Source organism: Carlito syrichta, unplaced genomic scaffold, assembly GCF_000164805.1.
Source record: "Carlito syrichta isolate Samal-C Ts95f unplaced genomic scaffold, Tarsius_syrichta-2.0.1 Scaffold303600, whole genome shotgun sequence".
In the NCBI taxonomy this organism is placed as follows: domain Eukaryota; kingdom Metazoa; phylum Chordata; class Mammalia; order Primates; family Tarsiidae; genus Carlito; species Carlito syrichta.
This window is the reverse complement of record NW_007247696.1, coordinates 339,714-357,163: the sequence shown is the minus strand read 5'-3', so window position 1 is coordinate 357,163 and position 17,450 is coordinate 339,714. Positions and strand designations below refer to the sequence as shown.

Here is a 17,450-nt window from a genome sequence, read left to right as displayed (position 1 = left end):
TCATACAAAAATACTTAATAAAAGGAATCCTTTTTAAGGTTATATGCATTTATTACAGGATTATTGACTTTAATGATGAGAATTTTATTGTTAGGGCTGGGTTGACTTAAGACAATTTTTTTCCTGGAGACTTCTCTGTCATTTAATTGAGTCACCTTATTCCTTCTGCTTCAATACACAACTGTTCCTGTTATTTTTTGAATTAATTTGGATAAAAGCCTTCTGCAAAAGCCATCTTTCTGGATCCACAGCCTCCTCTCTGAGCATTTGTTAACACATTACATTACTAAAGTGAATCCACCCACCAGAAATTAGACAATCTATCCTGGTTTTAATATTTTTTGAAGGCTTACAAAGTGGTAATCACTAAAGCAGTGATTCCCAGCCCTGGTTTTGTGATAGCCTGGGGTATCTCCAGTTACCTCATAGATTGTGAAAACAAAAGTCCAAAAATTTTTCAGAAGAACATTAATTATAGTTCATTTTAATTTGAAATATAAATAACTACCATTGGAGGTAGGAAATGTGTCACAGTGGGACTTGGTAGGCTGGAGTGTTGTAAGAAAACAAGCAACAATAGTCTATTGAAACTCCCCAAAGCTCAAAATCATTATGCTCTCCAAAAAAAAAGAAAAAGAAAAAAATGCTATTCTTATTTCTAGGAACTTAAATTCTAACACACACCTTATGACAGGCACAAAAAGGAACTAGGACAAAACCCATTCCAGGACATTTCCTGGAAAAGAATACAAATAAGGTGTGTCACATATTTTCTTGAATAAAATAAACACAAGAATATCTAATAACACCATTCCACTAGTCAATGTGACTGAATTACAGTTGTACTAAGAAATGAGAAAATCTCTGGACTAGGACCAGAATTGCTTTTTAATTGTCCATTAGAAAAAGCAAAAAAATAAAATCGCCTGCAATGATTTCCTTTCAAGATTATCCACCTTATTTTTAAAATACAAAATCAAAAACATATTGAGATGCATGGTGAGGCTGGGCAATAAACCCGAAGCAAACCGTCTCCTTTCCTCGGCTCAGGCACAGCAGCTACAGCAAGCCCACAGTGCCAGCTTGAGACTGGCAAGGCAACTAGCATTGCACAAAACAAAATCTTAATTTTTCAGTTCTGGCTGATTCCTCTGAGAACATCTCTCTATCCTCACCTTTTCTTTCTTTCTTTTTTTTTTTTCTTTCTTTCTTTTTTTTTTTCTCTGAATTAAAGTCTTTCTATTTAGGGGTGCTCTTCCATTATGTGAGATGTCCCCTAAGCCAATGAAAAACAATGATAATTTTATTTTCACATTAAGATTCCTCTCCCAGGGCCATATTCCTTGAATGAACGGCTGGTAGAACATACCACTAATAATAAAATCTACCAACTATGCCAACACAAGTGCAAGAGGCACACAGGGAACCAAGGGTTAGCCAAAGGGATTCTCCCATACCTACAAGCAGCTGACTCCTTCCAAGAACACTGTTGGGTCTGCTGGCATGTTTACTTGCATATTTGCCAGAAAGGTATTCCTTTTAAAAAGTAAAAATAAATAGTTCCTACAACCCCTTCCTTGTCCTGAAATCACAACTTCTACTAGAAAATAAACTTGTAAACTCCATCTGTTAAGATACTTGAGAACTCCACAAAACATACCAAAATCTGTGGCAGGAGCAATCCTATACTGGCTAGAAAAGGAACCAGAAGCAGGGAGGTCATTTCCCATTCAAATTTAAATGTCACCATGAAATACTGTGGAAAAAACACCCACCATCTAGAGTGATTGCACTTGTCACAAACTCAACTCATCTGACCTTCCCAACGTTTGTATCCTAGTGTTACTGTCACTGAATTGTCTGGATTCCAAAGAGCATGCCGGCTGAGCTCTCACCCACCCTGAGGATTAACTAAGTCCATTTTTTTTCTTTTAAATCTCAGGCTTGTTTTCCCCTACAACAAAAGGCGTTTAGTCCACCTACCCACCATCAATAAGCTGGTATGCAAGATGAAAGCAACTTAGTTAACTGTTGGAACAAAACATAGGAAAAATGCCCACATGATTTATTCCACAGTCTCTATTACTTATTAGGTAAAATGCAAGCTTCTACCCATTCCTCAAGCCATCCTCACCCTCATTCTTCTCATTCATTTTTATCCTTTAACAAACATTGAGTTTGCAGCACTAGATGAGACAAAGCAAGTTATGTTTTCTAGAGCTGAATTTCTCCTGAAAAGAGATATAAATAAAACAAATAAATTTTATTTTTAAATAGTTTCAAAAATGATAACAACTATAAAGAAAATATAGTTGGGTAGAGAGATAAAAATTGATTTAGGGGGAACAAAGTTTAAATATGAAGATAGTAACCTGATTCTTTACAAATGAGGGAAGAAAACAGTTATGGACATAACACTTTAGGCTGGTTGTATAGGGAAGGGCTCTCTAAAGCTGGAATATTTGAGCTGGTTTTTGTTGGCAGAGAGGAACAATTAAAAAAAAGAAAGAATAGCAAAAATGCCCTCAGATGAGAATGATCTTGATGAGTTCAAGAAACAGAAAAGAGGCAGGAAGGCTACAGCATAATAAAAAATCCAGAAGAGGTAAGCCTGGGAACTTGAGGGACTTAGAGATTCATGTTTATTCAAAATGCGATAGGCAGCCTTTCGAGGATATTAAACAAGGAAGTGACTTGATCTGCTTGAGGTTTTCAAATGGCAAAGTATGCTTGCCTAGGTGTCTAATGAAGAATTGAAGCAGGACAGGTTCAGGACACCTTTTAGAGTGAAGGGGAAAAGGAAGATTAAAAATAACTGTCATGTGTTTGACTTGGACAGTTGAGTGGATGGTGGACCATTAACTGAGATGGAGATGACTGGGGAAAATAGATGGTCCCAGAGGTCGAAATTCACTTACTCCCTTGGCAGTCCTTGAACCCATGAAAAGTGACCTTTTTCAGTACTCCTCTTTTTCCTTGTGCTTTTGTCTCCTACCTAAATCATAGTATTCTGGGTTGCTTGCATGCATTTTAGCTCAATTCTCATTCACTTAAAACCCTATGTGTACATTCTGTACATTTAAGAAATGTTTGCTGATGGAAACTCTCTTCATAACAAGTATTCTTCATTAATAGCTATTCTTTCAGATTCTGTTATGAGTCTCTTACTCTATTTTCCACTCTACTCCTACTGAATTTAGCCCATATTCCTGGGCCTTCCTCTTTTTGTCAGTCTTCAACTGCCCCACCTCCCAACAGCATCCCTTGAATATGCCCAAAACCCGCCTGGGCTCTGTCTTACCCAAGACTGACCCTCCACATGCACAACAGTTCTCAAATTGGCATTCCATCCCCATAGCTTTACCTGCCACATTCCCGCCAATCTTTTAAGACCCAGATCAAGCAACCCATTTTCAAGAAACCATTTGTGACCCCTCCCCAATCAAACATGATTTATCCATCCCCATCCCCTAGGAGGCAGTGGAGTATAAAGGTTGACATTGCCAGCTCTGGGGTAAGAGTGTCTTGGTTCACATGCCCACCCTAGCTATGTGCTAGCTGTGTGCCCTTGGATTACCTGCTGAAATGTTTGGCTCTCTGTTGCTACATCTGGGAAGCAGTGGTGGGGAAAATGGGGCAGGGGGGAGTAAGAATACCTCCCTTATTAACTTGTGAGGATGACGGTAGGGAAGACCCCTAAATTATATCATATATTGCCTGGTACATAGTAAGGACTCTTCAACGTTAGATATTTTTGTCATTTGCATTTCAGCATTCTTTGCCTTTCTTGTGAAATTAGGTAATTTTTCTGTCTTGATTGTCTTTAACTCATGAGATTAAAAGCTGTCTGAGAACATAATTATGACTTCTTTATCTCTATATTTGGTTGATATTTTCTGAATATTTATTGGTGAATGCCAAACATAAAATAACCAGTTTTAAAGATTTTCATTTTTTTAATCCAAATACATTGATTTCCCTCAAGGTAGAAATACAGTCTTTTTGTCTCTTATTTTTAAAGTGCACATTGTCATATATATACACACATGCACATATATATATATATATATATATATACCAGTATGCATATAAATAAGCATTAATCAATACAAGGTACATATCATGATGAATTCACTAGTGATGCTGCTTTTAAAAAAGAAATCTATCTATCTCTTCATTTATCCTAAACATAAGGAATTGCAACAATAGGACATCATTCCAGTTCATAAGAATCTCCAGGCCTCTGAAGACCCAGAGTTAGGTAGGAGGGTTTTGTTAGTGACATGTGCTCTCTCATCAACATCAATTAATATTTATTAGACAAAGTGTGGATACGGCACAGTATGTAATGTGTTTCAAACACGTTTTATAAGATGAAGACACTATCTCTGCTTTCCTACATGTCAAGAAAGACAATGATCATGACCACAATAAATAATTTAAAAATACATGTCTCTGTAGGCTTATGAATAGTATTGTATCTCAACTCACATAACAAAGGAAACCTTCATTGAGCAGGTAGATCTTTACTGGTTTTGAGATAAGAGGGACGGAGTCTGGTGGAGAAATAAAGGGAAAGAGTGCAGATTTAAAACTAAATCAAGGTTAATTGTAGTTTGTTTTTAATTAAGCACAACATGCTAAAATAGGGATAAAGACTAGATTAAAAGAAAAACTCAGAGTCTCTACATTTTTCTTTTCTTTTTTTTTTTTTCTTTTTTTTTTTTTTTTGAGTTGGAGTCTCACTCTGTCGCCCAGACTGGAATGCAGTGGCTGCTCCCGGCCACCACAGCCTCAACCTGCTGGGCTCCGGCGATCCTTCCACATCAGCCTTCTGAGTAGCTGGAACCACAGGCGCGTGCTACCACGCCCGGCGAATTTTTGATTTATTGTAGAGATGAGGTCTCACCAAGTTGCCCAGGCAGGTCTAAAACCCGTGGGTTCAGGCAATCCACTCACCTCAGCCTCCCAAAGAGCGGGATTACAGGCTGAGCCATCGAGCCGGCTTCTCTACATTTTTCTACACAAAGTATCGTTTAAGCTCAAAATGATTTTCTATCATTTCTATTAAACACAATTTTATTCTATTCTTACATTATCCCATATCCAAATAATTATAGTTGTAAATTATACAACTCCACCTAAAGAAGATCATTTTTCGCTAGTGATGAGGAGTATCAAAACTTCAGATTAATTATGCCTTCATATAATCCTGTGTAGCTCTCCTTTGTTCATTTGGGGTTTTTTGCCCTGTGTTTTTGCCTTTCTAACCTTCATTTCTTCCCTCTTTTCTTTCCTTTCTTCTTCTCCTGAGTTTTCCGGCATTTGTGAATAATTTGGTCAACTCTTCATCTTCAGGCACGAGTCAGCAGCTATATTCTATTCCACAGACCGAGTTATTTAACTGCACAAGTTCTTGTCTCCAATACACACTCTTCTCTTCTCGGTTGAGTTATAACACATACTTTTTTCATCAACCTCTAAAAAAAAGTAACAAAGACGCCATTCTTACACACCAATTCAAGAATCCAGAATAATTTCTCATGTAGCATTTATTTAAACTTTCAATATTTCCATGTCACAATCTAACTGCCTATGACATATCCTGAATTCTGATTTTTTAAAAAAAAAAAAACTACTCCAATTCTATCTGTAAAATTCATCTGTCTTGATGTGTGATTGACAAACTACCTAAAACATACTCAAACTGAAATAAGTGGGTGACAAAACCACCAAGATAATCATTGTCTTCTCTGCTTCTTAATTTCTACATATTACTTTATACCTTCAGTGATCTCACACCTAGTAGAGCCCTACATGGATTATACATTTAAATAAGTTTTTGGCGTTTGTCTTTCTACCTCATGCATTATTTCTCTGCTTAGCTACTAACACTTATTTCTTCATTATTTTTCAGACTAGCTAAGTGGCAAAGTCCATAACTTCAAATAAGAAAACTGTTTAGTTCTATTGTAAAGTAAGGCCTCTCCCAATTTTGCATCCAACATATGCTCTTCAACATAGTTGTAAGAACATAGCCACTCTTCTCCTTCCTGTTTCTTTATCCATCTTCTCAAAAAAAAAAATAGATATTAAAATTGAGGATATTTTCTTTTATTTCATCAAAATTGGACTTGGTCGTTGCTTTTGTTTGCCTTTTTGCCTACCGAAAACTGGAGCTTGGGGGGTAAGGAAGGAGGGAGATCTCTGGAAGGGAAGACATTGTTTGATATCAGAGTAATATTGCATAATTCCCCCACATATTTCAAAACTGACTCAGAGTTTAGAAATAAAATGTAATTCTTATTTAAATGAGAATTTAAGTAGAAAGTTTAAAAACTTAATTACTTTATTTTTAAACAATAAGCTCCCACAAAGGTAGATTTTGGTTTATTTTGTTTACTACTGAATTCCCATGTCTGCCACATAGTTAGGGGTTAGTTCAGTCAATAAGTGTTAAAGGAATGAGCTACTTTGCCCCCCAAAAAAGTTTGAAGCCTGTTTACTAGCTGTCAAAAGTGAACTTCTTTATGCATAAAATAGCATCAACTGTGCAATTTACTCCTACTTCCTCCTTTTGCAGAAAACCAACAAAGGAACTGTAACTTTTTACCTAAGGATCAAAGGTGTCAACCTATTGGCTCATGCTACTTTAAAGTCTTGGATAATAGTCTTTGGTTATTTTTAGGTAATTTCTTTTGTTTCAAGCTTGAAAAGAAGTATTAACAAAGATCAAAAAATAAATCACTGATTCAGAGCAGGAAAATGCATATTAAGATCAAAATATAGTATGTAAAGACTGTGAGCTAACCTTCCCAGAATACAAGCCAAATCTAGCTTTAGATACTGAAGTATTATATTGGTCCCACTTGGGACCCATCAACATAAAAGGAGTGGGGAGGACTTGGAGAGTTGAAATTCTGAATAGAAAAGCAAAAAACAATTTAAAAACGATAAAGCAATCCCAACCCATGTATTTTCAATACATAAAACAATAAGCCAAGAGATAGAAAGATACAATCAGATTGTAACAATAGTTATTCCCAATTTGTAGAATTATATGTGAGCTTATTCTCACCCATAATTTTCCTTATGTTCAAGTATTCCACAATATGTATGTGAGACTAGTGTACTCAGAACGAATATAATGCACATATTTTTTAAGCCAACAAAAAACCTAAAGGTAAAAATCATATGACACATAAAGAAAACTTAAAAGATTAAGATTATATAGCCAAAGAAGAGAAGGCTTATGAGTGACTTAACAGTCTTCATTGTTTAAAACAGCCATTAACCCAAAACTCACAGGATGGGATTATTTCTCATTTAAAAATAGTAAAGTTTGCGGAGGGAAAAAAAAAACAGTTTGGAAGAGACATGATTAAAGGATGAAATTATGTCTGGGCCTTTTCTTACAGATGTCACCTGAGCAACAAACCTGGGTGAGCTTTGGAGAATATGCCAGTTTTAGTGGTGATCACATTAATTTGTATGGTAGCCTCCAGGATGAATAGGTTACACATTCTTCTTCAGAGTTATCCTTGAAGCTTTTTCTGGTTAATATCATCAAAAAAAAATTTTAATAGATAATAGATATACATATGTGTGTGTGTGTATACATACACACACACACACACACACACACACACACACATACATGTCTATAGAGAGTAAGGCTTGTAGAGAAAAAGGCAAAGAGCACATAAATTATATGAAAGAAAAATATACCTAGATAATTAGGCTCTTGTTCAAGGCAGCAACTCTCATATAGTGGTGGGATATGAAGATAGAGAACATGAAAAAGAAAAAATGTATGCCTTTCCAAGAGCACATTGCAGAATCCAAAGAAGATGTGTGTTATTAAAAAGGAGATCTGTTTCAACTAAAGGATGTAATTGTATGCCTATTGCATCATAATTGAGGTATACCCATGGAAGTATCCTATGTGTGAGCATACATTCTGGAATAGAAAACATGTTTGAGATTCTCAAAAAGTCACACTTTTACACTAGGTCTAGACCAAACAGATAGAAAACACAACCAAACCTGAATCTTCCATTCAGGATAGGAGCCCCCTACCAAACTCATCTATTCCCTCAGACGGTGCTATACCTGGCAAACACAGTCAAAGGAAGTAGTCAACAAGAAATTCATCTGGCTTCATTCCTAAAAGAATAATTTACCCAACACTTACTACGTGTTGACTACTGTAGTGAACACTTTACAACTGCTATTTCTTTGGAGTCCCGAGTCTGTCCAGTTCTGGCTATTCTCCCTGAAGTCAAATTTGGGCAAATTCAGAGGTCCCGGGAAGTCCCCCTCCAGCAGTAGCCAGAGAGTTGTCTAGGCTAAGACCAAGAACGGCCTAGTCCTGATCACTCAAAGAGGCTGAAGACTATATAGGACAATTGGATGGGGAGAACTGAAAATTTGTTTTTATTATGGAAGGCCTGGCGCCACCGTCTTACATCAGAGCAAATTCTGATGGAGTTCCAAACCTGAATCATTCTCCTCAGGGTTATTGACTCAACATATTTGGCTTTTATACATCTCACTTACTCATGCTCACTCTCTCGCTCTCTCTCTCTCTCTCTCTCTCTCTCTCGCTCTCTCTCTCACACACACACACACACACACACACACACACACACGCTCAGCTTTGCCCCATAAAACAGAAAGGGTGCACGAAATTGCTAAGAAGTGCACACAATTGGTGAGATCAAAGGGCAGCCTCACCCTATTTGTTCTAAGGTGTCAGCCCTGGGACTATCCCGTTACTCTCACTTCTACCCACATCCCTTTATTTTCTGATGCTTACTGAACCTCTACCAGAAAGTTTTTCACATTCCCATCTCCTTCTTCATCCCATTCCCTCTACCTACATATACATTCACATGCACACATATACCACACAAACTCACATTCACATCCTTTTTGCTTCAAAGTGCATCATATACTCAACGAAGAGAAAAGGAAACATTCATACCTCACTGAAGTCATCCACATGTACCCCAAGTCAGAATATGACTTGATTTGGGAGTGGTTTCAATACATTAGTTTCACAGTAACTAATCAATACCACACTACAATGCATTTCAAATACCATTCCTTGGCCTTTGACAGCCCAAGTTTAGGGCAGATATTAAAACTAGAAAGAATTCTTTCTACATCGCTTTTGTGAATACAGGATGTTGGCAAAAGGTTATTAGAGTAACTCTTTGCTGGCAGTTTCTCTTTGTTCTCCACATCTCGGAAACCTGCTAAACTCAGCTGCATGTAAAACAATGCAGAAACATTTTGGTGTGAGCAGCAACACACCCTTTGGGTAAAGGACCACAGAAGTATTGGAGAAAGCACTCTTTAAAGTCAGCATTACCTCCCAAATCGGTTATTCCTTTTCTCTACTGCTGCACAATGCTAAGTGGTGATCTCCTATGTTCATCTGGGCAGTAGACTCTCCACTCTAACTCTTCTGGTCTGTTCCGAAGCTAAGGAAAGCCTCAAAGGTGAGGAGGTCTAAGTTTCTGTGCCACAATGAGGCTGCCATATCCTTCTGCTTTCCCCTGAAAATCAAGCATCACCTTATCGTTTCCCCACCAAGATTAACTCCCGCTTCCTGAAGAGTATTTCTGAGGTAGAAAGCAGAGGTGGTGAAAAAAGGGGGAGCTGAAAAGTCCAATCTGTCAAGCTCCATTTTAGGAGAAAGGAAAACTGAAAAGTGAACGTATTTAACATGAGCCATTTCCTGCACTCAGGAGGGAAGAAAGCATGCTAGGAGCTGTGTGCAGGAGGAGATCCGTACTGGTGTTATCTCTGACCTGCAGCTTAGCCCCAGTGTCTCAGCTGCCAAAAAGCTCCCATTCAACGTTGTGCTGAGTTCATCAATGCTCCACGTGTCAGGATCCTAACAGGAAAAAGCAGGACAGACAGTTTCTCCATTCAACCGCCTGGGGACCCCATGACAACTAAAATCCCCTCGCAGACCGTCCATATCAACCTTCGGCAGGTCAGAGCACGCAACCCCTTCAGAACCACAGGCTCAGGCCCACACCCTTTCCCCTTGTCAACATTGTCACTTTAAACAGAACATCGAGCCTTATCACGAAACCTGAAGTAAGTATGACAATTAAGATGGATTGCAAAGCCTGCTTGTGCTTCACAATTAACAATCACTTGGCAGCAGGTTCCACGCAACTGTTGGGGGGTATGGCAAGAACTTTATCCCTGCTTAGTGCTGCATTAGCATATTTAGTAGGCTGCAAGACATAATTCCTAAGATATGAACATATTTTTGTCTTTTTAAAAAATCTGCAATTAGGCTATAATATGTAGAAACTCTGCACCAGGCAATCAATGTGCAAATACCGTACCCCTTACTTATGGGGTAAGGAGGGAGAAGCCAAAGAAACGTCCCCCAAGCTCTGATACCACCCTGAACTGGTAACTGCTTCCAGTGTCATGGATTAGCTAGAAAACTGCAGCTCCTTCCTGTCTGTGAAAAAACTGGGGGCGGCCTGGTGTTGCCCCACGGCTGCTGGCATCAGGTGATCACTCTGTAAGAACATAGCTACATGATTTCAACCCACATATGTTTTAAAAATTCAGATCCTGACATGACCCTAGTGGTTACTTACCAAACTAGGCATTTTTCACAGAAGGCACTTTCTGATTCTCAATCTCTGAGTAAGAAACGATGTTGATGAAAATCACAAAGGCACTTTATTCTACAAATGTGAGGTCTCTTCCTCAAACTTTCCATTATTTGCCTTTAGTTGCTGGCACATCTGCCGCACTGAAGAAAAGAGATCAGGCAGTGCTGAGACAGGACCAACATCACTGGCTGAAAGACAACCCAAGCTACTGTCTCTAACTTCTCCAGTGTGTTTATTGTGTAGATCCAGGCCTGGAGTCCAAGTGTGACCCTGGTGGGGGCTGCGGAGGAAAGAAACATAGCTAGATCTTTCTGAGATAGCCCGGACTTTGTCTTTCTTGACATCTGGGTTGCAAGAAGGCAGGATATCCTGCCAAATACATTACAGCTGTGAGACCCACCTTGTGACTAAGACTCAGCCGAGGCTGAGGGACACAGGAGACAGAGGTGTGGAGTTTTCTGGGAAAGAACCCTCACCCTTTACAGACACCTCCTTTATCAAAGGAAACAAACACATACAAAGTTTAGGTGAATAGCTCTCCAGTTGCACAAAAGAAAGCATATGAAAGTAACAAATGCAATTTAGCACACAAAATCTTTCTTTACAAAACCAGAAGAGTAGCAGATTAAAGCACCTGGCAGTCTTGGCACGCCAAGAGAAAAATCTTAGCTGTGACAAAGCAAAACAGGTGTACAGGTATAAAACTTTTGCTTTCCAATAATGCCCCTCTCTTCACTGGAATACTTTGACAGGTGCAGAAGTTCAAGTTACAGTGGGGAAGTAGCAAATAAATACACAGCATTAGCGTCTGACGTGCTTGCTGAGCACCCGGGGATGTTAATAACTGGCAAGGTACACTAATCTCTGATTGCAACATTTGGTTTACCTTAATCTGGAGGGACAGCTGTATTAAAGAGGGAATTATACTAATCAGTTCAAGGCCCTTGCATATAAAACTTCCCATTAGGCTTAAAGTACACCAGCTTATGCTCATTCTCTAGGAGCCTTACATCTGGTTCTGAATAAGGCTGCCTCTCATTTGCAAGGTACAAACTGAAAACAAGGGGGAGGGGGGCTGACAGTTGCTGGAGGATGGGTGATAGAAGAGGAAGCTACTAATTCTTTGAAATGTTTAACAGCACAAAACTAGCTTCTAGGCATCTTAATACTAAAAGGGAAAAAAAAAAAGCATGTGTTATCAACCCTAGGCCATTTTTTCCTGTTACCGGAGGTGACCAACATAAAATAAAATTGATGATGTCAGTCAAAAACAGCTAAGCACAAAGCTTGGCTTTGTTATCTTAAGTCAGAAGGTATGATAGGCCATGCCATATGGCTCTAATCCGCCTCTATCTCCCATCACCTAACAGGAAACCTTCGTGTAGCATGACCTTATTTGGCTGGTTCCAGGTTAGGGCTGCCCAAAGGGGATTTTTCTGTTTCTGCTATATCCAAAGGTTTATGTTGATTTTTTTTCTGAGCCCTGCAAACTATAAATCCGACTGATTACTCTGCACTCTTTTGCTTGACTGAGCCTTTACAATCAGACATCCCCGTTAACAATAAGCTCCTAATGAATCAAACATCTATGGCATTAGTTTCACCTAGCTGCCTCTTTCCCATGCACTGTGCTGCTTTGTCAGACCTGGTTTGATGAGAAAAGCTAGTGACACTTGCTGCACCTATTGATAAACAATTCAGTAATGAGGGGCATAACAAAAATTACCTACAACAACCTGATTAAAAATGACAGGCAAAGCTTACTCCTTGCTCTATAGTGAAGGTAACTCTGGCACTGTGTAGGGAAAATAATGAGGTAAAATAAAATGTCCTCCTTCACACAAGAAGTCCACTTCTGAATGTGTGTTTACAAAGAGATGAAATTTTAGCAGTGATGTTTTAAATTCATTCAGGTTATGTGATTATCACCAATGTTAGGGACTCCCAGAATTCAGGAAGCCTGCCTTTCAACTTTCTGCAATAAACTCTCTGCTTTTTCTACTTAAACTTTCTGAATAAACCAAACTAATATCGAAATCTTCACTTTTTTTTCTCGAATCTAAGTTTAGTCATTGAGAAACTTAACAGTACAAGCACTAATAATTAGGTAAATGAAGCATGGGGATAAAAAGAAAAATTCTAAGACATGCACACACATAAAAAAATTCTGAACAAAGTAGAAAAACTCAAAGGACAATATCACCTCCCTAAAAGGAATAACTTAACCTTACCATGAACACTGAAGTTCTTTTTATTGGGGTCACCCAGAGGACCTTTGCAACTTCGAAACAAGCTTCTACCCAGGGGAGGCCAGGCTCTCATGAAAGCTTGATTCAAAGACAGAAATGTGTGGGTTCTGCAATTGTGTAGCAGCATGTTGGGAGGGTTTCCATCAGTGCACAGATGCACTTGAAAATCAAATATGGACATGGGGAATGTTTTTTGGAGATGGAAAATGAGTGCTGATGACATGTTTATACTTCACAGATGGATCCAGTACAGAACCATTTTTTGTAAAGAAACAATATCCACCATTTGCTATTTTTTTTTTTTTTGAGGAGCTACAAAATGGTGGCACAAAAAGTGAATATTCCCATCGTACAGACTCCACCTGTTCCATGGTCTTGCAACTGTCTTCCATCCTAAATGTAATCATTGACTGTTGTAGTCTTATTTTTTCTCAAATGTTATCCAAAAGGATCTGAAAAAAGAAATACAATACACAAAGGCACTTGGAAGAGCAAAATGATCTGAAATTAATTTGCTGCATATGAAAAAAATTGGAAGATGATAAATGCTATTAAGTAACAAATGCTGAATTTCATCTTGAAAAATGCATTTTCTTATTGGCATATTTTCTCCTTGTATCTGCTATCAAATCAACTTTTGAATGTCTTCTACCAAGAAATCTGAATGTCTTCTTTATTCCTTTCTTTGGCCCACCACTAGCCAAATACCACTTTTACGTACCTGAAACCTCTGGAAAATGCAAACACTTAGCATAAGAGTAATTCTAGTTATTGCCTGATGGTTGATATAGTGATAAATAATTTATAGTTACAAATATCAATTACGATAACATGAAATGCATTCAATGTATATTTATAAGAAGATAATCTAAAATATGTAACTGCCTGAGAACATTATTGATAATATTGTTTGTAAACTTTGCTTCCTCAATAGCAGATCTCAGAATAATCAAATTTTAATTTATTGCCACATCAGTAATATTAATTTGCCATTTCAGGTGTGAAATATTGATGAAAGTGACCCACTTCAAAGATGTAGGAATTGAAAAATAATTAAAAAGCTATGGATGTGAAATATAAAAATTAATAGTGAAATTTTTAGGAGCAGTATTTAAAATAACTGCCACCCTGAACACATCTCAGACTTGATGACTAGGTATCTTTTAAATGTTCTAAATAATATTTTTTTCTTAGTATTGATCAGACAAACTCATTTTTCCTGATGTTTTACCTTCTTACCATCCGTATTCATAACCTACTGAATTCCACAGTTACCCTTTAGTCAATAATATTTTCATTTAAGAGGTTAAGAATTAGAAATAGAATATGAATCCCAGCAAATGAGCAAACAGCCTGAGACTGAATAACAAAGTCTTAAGAATATATATAAATCAACATGTTCTTTCGACCCTGTACTCTGGCAGCATAACAAACATCAATCTGCAGTTCTTCATCCTCTGATTCTAACACCTTGTTATCATCTTGGAAGTAACAAAAGCCTGTGTACGTGTCTCCAAATAAAGCAAGACTTCATTTTTATTGCTGGATTTTTGACCCATGTGACTAAGGTCAAAACATTTTATAAATCGTTAATTATTTTTTTGCCTTTACACCAAAAAGCAAAGACAATGTTTTCTTAGAGTCTTACAGAAAATATTAGCATATTTTCTCCTTGTATCTGCTATCAAATCAACTTTTGAATGTCTTCTGCCAAGAATCCTAAATGTCTTCTTTATTCCTTTCTTTGGTCCACTACTAAGCCAAATATCACTTTTACGTATTCGAACACTAGCACACTTACTTAAATTTAACTTACTGAACTCTGAAACAGTTGAGAAGAGTGAAAGCACAAGGGAGGACCCCCCAAAAAACTGAATGATTTTTTTGGAGGGCGTGCCACTTGTAGTACAGGCTTCCCCTGCTAAGTAAATGTTCTAGGAATCCGTTGACATCAGTGTACCAGCTAGCATTGTTGTGAGAAGCTGCGTTCAGCTTCAATGAATTTGGAGGGGAGAGTCTTTCAATGCACTTGACCATTTCATGATGGGTGATTTACAAGCACACCATGCTGAGTGTTCAGGAGTTTTTGACCAAAAACAGCATGACCCCCATGCCCCACCCTCCCTATTCACCCGATCTCACCCACAACGACTTTTTTTTGTTTCCTCAGATGAAAAAATTCCTCAAAGGGAAATGGCTTGCCCATGTGGAAGAGGTGAAACAAAAAATGGCAGAAGCACTAAAAGGCATCAAAATTGACTAGTACAAAAACTGTTTTGAGCAGTGGGAAAAGTAGCTTGATAGGTGTATTGCTTCAAATGGAGAGTACTTTGGAGGTGACTGAAGTTTAAACATGTAAGAATAAAAACTTTTTTATAAATAAATTCTGGGGGTTTTTGGTCCCCGCCATAGATCCTTCTAATTATAGCATTTCTTACACAGTTATGTTATTAGCCATCACTCAACAGATGCATAGAACATAGAACTGGAAAAAATTAGAGATGATTTGCTTCAATTCTCTGATTTAAAATACTAGTAAAGAAAATCCAAAAGGTACTATTCAAGTTCACATAACTAGAGTGTGTCTGGAAGTCAGGTTTTCTGAGGCTTGCTTCAGACCATTCTGTTTGCATATTTTGTCATAATTAGTTACAGTGGACTGATTTTATGTCACTAATCATTTATACTCTAAGTACTATATTATATTGCAATAATACAGTGTTTAAAGAACATCACACTTAAAGAATAAGTAAATAATAAAATAAAAAATTAGTAAACCAGTGTCTAACTTGTTGTCTGAATGTAAAGTGTCTGGCTCCTCTTTAAGGTCACTGGATTATTAGTGAAGAAATTAATTGTGTGATAAAACAACCAGGTCCCTGTGACAAGCAGAAGTTGTGTAATTTGTAAAGGTGCTGCTAAACAAAAAACAGATTAAATATAGGGACTTTCTGGCTTGATTATATTATTCTACTTTGCCATATTAACACACTGACTATTCACCCATACGATACCAGGATGTGGTTTACCATCCAAACTATCTAAAACTCATATCCATAGGATCATAAGGTGTGCTCTCTGAGCCAAAACAGATAAAAAATTTCTGGCCCATGGAGATTAAGTGATTTGCCAAGATCAAATAAGTAGTTAGATACACCTAGATAAAAGCAGTACTGAATGACGGCATTGTCTTTAACAAGCAGATTTTGTGTCAAGTGTATAATAACTAACACCAATTTAACTTATGGGAAAAAAGGGCAGATCCTTTGCTTGGAGATTAAGCAGTATACCATTACAAGAATAAGTATAGTCACTATGGATAAATGAGAATTTGGTTTGATTAGAAAGTATACAAAAGACCCAGGGAGCGCATGCCCCGCAAAAGTAAAAGGGAAAATATCAGTTAATACTCATAACTGTATATTATCCTTTGGAAATTTGATTTCCCCTTCAAGCCTTTCTCTGATTTCTATTCTTGCAATCTGTCATATTTGTTATGAGAATGTTCGAAGGAAAATATGATTAGTATATTTAGCATCACAGTTGTCTGTATAATTGATCTATTTTTTTTGGAAAGATAGAATATGGTCAGAAATTTGTACTTAATTTTTTATCATAAAAATTATACATGTTCATTGTAGAAAAGTATAAAGATAAGCCAAGAGTAAATAAATAGATAGATATGTAAACTAAAATCTTGCCTCACATTGTACCATGTTAGTATCTAACCTTTCAGAATTTTACCTATGCAAATATGTACATGCAAATATTTTATTCAAAGATGAGGTCATGCTATGCAAAGCATCATTTGATCTGACTTTTGCCACCCACCCCCCCCCGGCAGGAATGCATTGTGAATGAGTTTCCCTGGCAATAAAAATAGGTCATCTTCATTGCCATCACAGTAGTCCAAGTTGCCATCATCTCTCACTTACTATGTTAGAAAATAATACCTACTTAATTCTGACCACCTGTCCAAACCACTTTGTACATTACAGCAAGAATAAGCTGTCCAAATGCCAATCTGGTCATGTTATCTCCTCTCACCTTCTTAAAACTCATTCAAGGAGTTTTATTGTCTATGTCAAGACTTCTCAACCTCAACACTAGTGACATTTTGGCCCAGATAATTCTATGCTGTAGAGGGCTGTCATGTGGGTTGCATAATATTTAGCAGCCTTGCTAGCCTTTCTACCTATTAGATGTCACTAAGACCCTAACCCAGTAGTGACAATCAAAAATGTCTCCAAACAATGTCAAATGTCCCCTGGGGAGCATAACAGTTTCCAGTTGAAAACCAATGATCTATATTAATAATCCAAATCCATAGCATGGCTCACAGGATCCTGTATGCTGATCTGTTCCCTTCCTGCCTCTCTAGTATGATCTCACTTTGCTCTCCCTCTTGCCCTGCATCTTCTTCAACCACACATAGGGTTTTTGTGGGTTTTTTGGTTGGTTTGGTTTTGGGGAATTTTTTGGTTTGCTTTTTTTTTTTTTATAATCAGTATTTTTTATTATGGTTTTGTGGGGTACAGTTAAGGGTTAG

At 37.5% G+C, this 17,450-nt stretch overlaps 1 long non-coding RNA gene across 1 annotated transcript in view; it reads right to left on the bottom strand.

Annotated features, from left to right (window-relative positions):
- Positions 1-13,398: 13,398 nt before the first annotated feature.
- LOC110595704 overlaps positions 13,399-17,450 on the bottom strand; it is a 55,326-nt gene continuing 51,274 nt past the window's right edge. Inside the window, exon 3 of the long non-coding RNA XR_002482000.1 lies at positions 13,399-13,631. This is a non-coding gene — a long non-coding RNA (uncharacterized LOC110595704). The remainder of the gene's footprint in view (positions 13,632-17,450) is intronic.